This window comes from Lithobates pipiens, unplaced genomic scaffold (genome assembly GCF_037356315.1).
Source record: "Lithobates pipiens isolate NorthernLeopardFrog02 unplaced genomic scaffold, aLitPip1_a1.2 Scaffold_28, whole genome shotgun sequence".
Classification (NCBI taxonomy): domain Eukaryota; kingdom Metazoa; phylum Chordata; class Amphibia; order Anura; family Ranidae; genus Lithobates; species Lithobates pipiens.
Window position 1 is genome coordinate 4,719,415 of NW_027507789.1, and position 6,000 is coordinate 4,725,414.

The following is a 6,000-nucleotide window of genomic DNA, read 5'->3' on the forward strand; positions in this document are numbered from 1 at the left end:
AGGCCAATATACTCTCCGGAGCTTAGTAAACGACGGAGAGCTCTTCTGACTTCCATCATCCAATCATGTGCAAGCAAAAATGTTGTTTTTTGTTATTTTTATTTTCCTTGCATGTGATTATTCTTTATAAAGTCGATCTTCAGCACATTTACTAAGCTCTGGAGCAGCTGCAGGCTGTATATAATGTGTCAGTGCAGGCTGTATACAATGTGTCAGTGCAGGCTGTATACAATGTGTCAGTGCAGGCTGTATACAATGTGTCAGTGCAGGCTGTATACAATGTGTCAGTGCAGGCTGTATATAATGTGTCAGTGCAGGCTGTATACAATGTGTCAGGGCAGGCTGTATACAATGTGTCAGTGCAGGCTGTATACAATGTGTCAGTGCAGGCTGTATACAATGTGTCAGTGCAGGCTGTATACAATGTGTCAGTGCAGGTTGTATACAATGTGTCAGTGCAGGCTGTATACAATGTGTCAGTGCAGGCTGTATACAATGTGTCAGTGCAGGCTGTATACAATGTGTCAGTGCAGGCTGTATACAATGTGTCAGTGCAGGCTGTATACAATGTGTCAGTGCAGGCTGCATACAATGTGTCAGTGCAGGCTGCATACAATGTGTCAGTGCAGGCTGTATACAATGTGTCAGTGCAGGCTGTATACAATGTGTCAGTGCAGGCTGTATACAATGTGTCAGTGCAGGCTGTATACAATGTGTCAGTGCAGGCTGTATACAATGTGTCAGTGCAGGCTGTATACAATGTGTCAGTGCAGGCTGTATACAATGTGTCAGTGCAGGCTGTATACAATGTGTCAGTGCAGGCTGTATACAATGTGTCAGGGCAGGCTGTATACAATGTGTCAGGGCAGGCTGTATACAATGTGTCGGTGCAGGCTGTATACAATGTGTCAGTGCAGGCTGTATACAATGTGTCAGTGCAGGCTGTATACAATGTGTCAGTGCAGGCTGTATACAATGTGTCGGTGCAGGCTGTATACAATGTGTCGGTGCAGGCTGTATACAATGTGTCGGTGCAGGCTGTATACAATGTGTCGGTGCAGGCTGTATACAATGTGTCGGTGCAGGTGGTATACAATGTATCGGTGCAGGCTGTCTACGATGTGTCGGTGCCGGCTCTATACAGTGTATCGGTGCAGGTTAATGTATACATTGTAGCGCCATGTTCAGGTATGGTGACAAGTGAAGACTCTCCCAGAAGAAGGTCCTGGAAATAAGGGGGGAGGGGTTTTATATTTATTTAGAGGTGTGACGGATATTTTTTTTAATGATCTTTTTACTGTTAATGATTTTACATTGCAGAACTTTTAATACTTTTATTTTTTTTTAAATAAATTGCCCTTCATTGGGGTTTTGGGTAGACGGGTGTTTTGCTGCCATTAAGAAGCACAGATAAGCCTATCCCTGTTGATTCCAATGGCGTAGTGTAGGTGACCGACCTGCTTTGCGTTTCGTCGGACGCAGCGGCTCTTAGGGAGGTATGTTTGGATTGCACTCAAAGCCGCCTTTCTTCACCAGTCGCTGCATTTTGCATTTGCAGCCCGTGGAAAAGGCCCGACATGAACACCGCTCTACAAAAGCCTTTAGTAATTGAAGGGTGGACAATGTATTACATGCGGCACTCAAATCCTCGCTGTGTGTGTTTTTTTTTTTCTGTAATGTGAGGTTAACAAAGAATGCTTGTGATTGCGTGCCTTTGGGCAACACTACTATTCTTCTTCCCCCTCCTGCATCTTTTATAAATAAGATACAGAGTAGCTGAAGTAGAACCAAGGCCAGCCGCCCCCCCCCCCCCCCCCCCTTATCTGCGTGTGACTCTGGCAGTAAACACAGTTCAATATATGCGTTATCACAGCGCCACCTAGTGGTGTATTGGCAGATTGCATGGGGGTTCATTGAAAGTAACTACCAGGCCTACATTACGTTAAATCGCTCGAATGGTCCCGCCATTGCTGACTTTCTTTAACCTCTTTATGAATCGATGTAAATGTTGGATATCATTTTTTTTTTTTTTTTTTTGGGGGGGAGCGAATCAGGTGCCATTTTTTTTTTTTTTACCCTCCTTTTAACCCCTTCCTTTCCAGCCCCCACATCCCTTTAATAGGGTCTGTACACATGTGTGGAGGGAAGGATTGGTGGTCATGTGACCCCCCCCCCCCCCGTGGCTGGCGGTCACAGAGGTCACATGATCAGGAGTCGGTCTCGCTGGTCTACCTATTGTTAGTGGGGACCGAGAGCATAGTGCCGGGACTGTCCCGGGTTTTCCAGGGACTGTCCCGGGTTTTCCAGGGACTGTCCCGGATTTTCATCTGGTTTCTAAATTGCTGCATTTGTAAATTCCAAAAACCAATATAATGGAATAGTAGTAAAAAAAAAAAAAGAACTTGTGGGTTTAACCAAGCTTGTTTTTTTTTTTATGTACAATTCTCCTTTAAGGGGGCGTGGCCAGGGGGTGTGTCCTATGCCCACAGGTGATCAAATACCACCAAAAGAAATCTCTATTTATGGGGGGAAAAAAGGGAAAAAAGGGACATGAATTTTATTTGGGACTAAAAAAAGTAGCTGCTAATGTGCCAACATCCCTAGAATATATATGTGGAGCAGAACCCTCTTAATGGGACTTTAGCGGCGCTGGGTTGGTATGAAGGTAAGTAGAAGAAAGTTGAAGAGGTTTACAATTTCTTTATTATTACAAACTGTACAAAAGATATTTGAGACAAATACAGACGAACCCAGCGCCGCTAAATTCCCATTAAGAGGGTTCTTCTCCACACATCCATTTTATTTGGATACGGCGTCGCACGACCCGGCAATCAAAGTACCGCAGTTCCGTATCGCAAAAAAAGGTCGTGGGGGGGGGTAAATCTTCTGAAGGTCGTGGTTAAAAAAAAAAAAAAAAAAAAAAAGTATGACAATAGAAAAGCCTTATCCTTTTTTTTTTACTTTGGGTCCAGCGCTCTTCCCATGGAATTTTCAGGGGAAGGGTTCCGCCCCCTATGTGTACTCGTCTGCACGGACGCACGCTCTCTCGCTTTCTGTCGTTGGAGATCAAATCCTCCAATCTGAGTTGTCCTTGGGCTGTATTTGTTAATCCATTAGAAGGGCTTCTTCATCCTTCGTGTAAATCGGTCCGGGGGAAGATGAAAACGCTTTCAACGGCGACTCCGCAGGGAATCCCCTCCCCCAAGGTGCTATTTTTACTGCACAAGTAGTTTTTTTTGTTTTGTTTTTTTCTGTCTGTACGGGTTACATTGTGACAAAAGCTCTTCTCTGACATGTTTGCACTGTATCAAAGGGGATTATTCCTACGAAAAGAAAAGAGCCGCGCATTGCTATAGCGCCAAAGTGTATTTTATGGATATTTTTTTTTTTTATGGACTGGACATACCTTCTGTCTGTACAAATGTGATATGACAAAAACATTTAAAGTATATGAGGCCAAAACTTTTATTTTTTACTTTGGGATAAAGTGGGGGGGGGGAGAGATTGTCCCCCTGTCAGGTTTTTATTTTTATTGAGGTCTTCTGTCCGCTGGACGGATTCCCCCCCCCCCTCCCCCTATTTGTCCTGGACACCATTATCAACTGAACAGGAAATCTTCCAGTGGAGACACCAGTTTTAGTGACAGCTGTCAGAGAGATTTCCTTCCATTTCCTGTTAGGTCTCTGGGACAGGAAGTGCAGAAAAATCTCCCCAATGGCACACAGTCAGAGAAAAAAAAAAAACATCTAACAGGGGTCTAACCTTTCTTTACCTAATCAAACCCCAGTCAACCCCCAGGGGTTCTGGAACAATGGGGTGTAATACAGAAGTTATATTAATGCTGACACAGAATCTCATTATATTCTGTAAAACCGGTATTATCAGGAACTCTTTATTCATTCTTTAACCCCTCTGTTGTCCATTTGGATGGGGTGAAAGGTTAGAACCTCTGTCAGGTTTTTCATATTGCTGTGTCCCGATTTTCCTCACTTTCTTTCTTGACAAACGTTGCCTTTTTGGATATAAAAGGGGATCTCTATCTCTCTCCACACCCATCCCCCCAGCTCCCCCCCCCTTTTTCCTTTCCAACGTCTCCCTTCGGCCCTTCTCCCCACTCCCTTCCCTCCCTCCTTTCCTCTTCTCCTCCTTCCCTTCCCTCTCCTCCTCCCTTTCTTTCCTCTCCTCCTCCTTCCCCCTCTCCCTTCCTCTCCTCCTCCTTCCCCACCCCATCACTTCCTCTCCTCCTCCTTCCCCCATCACTTCCTCCTCCTCCTTCCCCCCCCTCTCCCTTCCCCTCCTCCTCCTCCTCCTCCTCCTCCTCCTCCTCCTCCTCCTCCTCCTCCTCCTCCTCCTTCCCCCCTCTCCCTTCCTCCTCCTTCCCCCCTCTCCCTTCCTCCTCCTTCCCCCCTCTCCCTTCCTCCCTCCTTCCCCCCTCTCCCTTCCTCTCCTCCTCCTCCTCCTCCTTCCCCCCTCTCCCTTCCTCTCCTCCTCCTCCTCCTTCCCCCCTCTCCCTTCCTCTCCTCCTCCTCCTCCTTCCCCCCTCTCCCTTCCTCTCCTCCTCCTCCTCCTTCCCCCCTCTCCCTTCCTCTCCTCCTCCTCCTCCCTCTCCCTTCCTCTCTCTCCTCCTCCTCCCTCTCCCTTCCTCTCTCTCCTCCTTCTCCCTCTCCCTTCCTCTCTCTCCTCCTTCTCCCTCTCCCTTCCTCTCTCTCCTCCTTCTCCCTCTCCCTTCCTCTCTCTCCTCCTTCTCCCTCTCCCTTCCTCTCTCTCCTCCTTCTCCCTCTCCCTTCCTCTCTCTCCTCCTTCTCCCTCTCCCTTCCTCTCTCTCCTCCTTCTCCCTCTCCCTTCCTCTCTCTCCTCCTTCCCCCCCCCCTCTCCTCTCCTCCTTCCCCCCCCCTCTCCCTTCCTCTCTCTCCTCCTTCCCCCCCTCTCCCTTCCTCTCTCTCCCCTCTCTCTCCTCCTTCCCCCCTCTCTCTCCTCCTTCCCCCCTCTCTCTCCTCCTTCCCCCCTCTCTCTCCTCCTTCCCCCCTCTCTCTCCTCCTTCCCCCCTCTCCCTTCCTCTCCTACTCCTTCTCCCATCACTTCCCCTCCTCCTTCTCCTCTCTCCCTTTATCTTCCTTCTTCCCCCCACCTCTCTCCCTTCCTCTTCCTCCTTCCCCACCCCCTAATCTTTCCTCTTGCTTCTTCCACTCGCCCCCCTCTCCCTTTTTCCTCTTTCCTCTTTCCTCTTTCCTCTTTCTCCTTCTCCTCCTCCTCCTTCCTCCTCCTCCTCCTCCTCCCTCCTCCTTCCCCCTCCTTCCTTCCCCCTCCTTCCTTCCTCTTCCCCCTCCTTCCTTCCCCCCTCCTTCGCTCTCTCTTCCTTCCTCTTCCCCCTCCCTTCATCCTTCTTCCCCCTTCCCCCTCCCTTCATCCTTTTCTCTCTCTACTTCCTCTTCTTCCCTCTCTCTTCCTCTACCTTCCTGCCCCCCCCCCCCCCTCCTCCCTTTCTCCCCTCCTCCCCCTCCCTCCTTAAACTGCTCGATTACTTCTGCCTTACTTCCTGGGCAGACTTTAGGTCATGACACAGGGAGGAGTTGACCAGCTGACCTCATTAGCACACACCCCCTGCATCATCCAGCCTCAGTTTGTCAACTCCTTCCTGTGTCCTGACCTACAGCCTGCCCAGGAAGTAAGGCAGAAGTAATGGAGCAGTGTGTCTACACAGCTATGAAGAGAGTGAGATGAGCCTGTGCAGAATAAACAGGAAACTGTTTTATTTTTGCAAAATAATGACATTAATGCTAAATTGGTACATGGTAGTGGGGGGGGGGTCTGGAATTTAGAAAAAAAAAAAAAAGATGAACAAAGGTGAACTTACCCTTTATGTACCCATTTACACATCCGCTGTGTGGTCTGTGCATTGCTTCATTTGTTGTTAGCAAATGAAGGTAACGTGATTTTTTTTTTTTTTTTTTTTTAAAGCTCATTAGAGTGGCAGCCCGGCCTTCTTTACCGCCACGCACC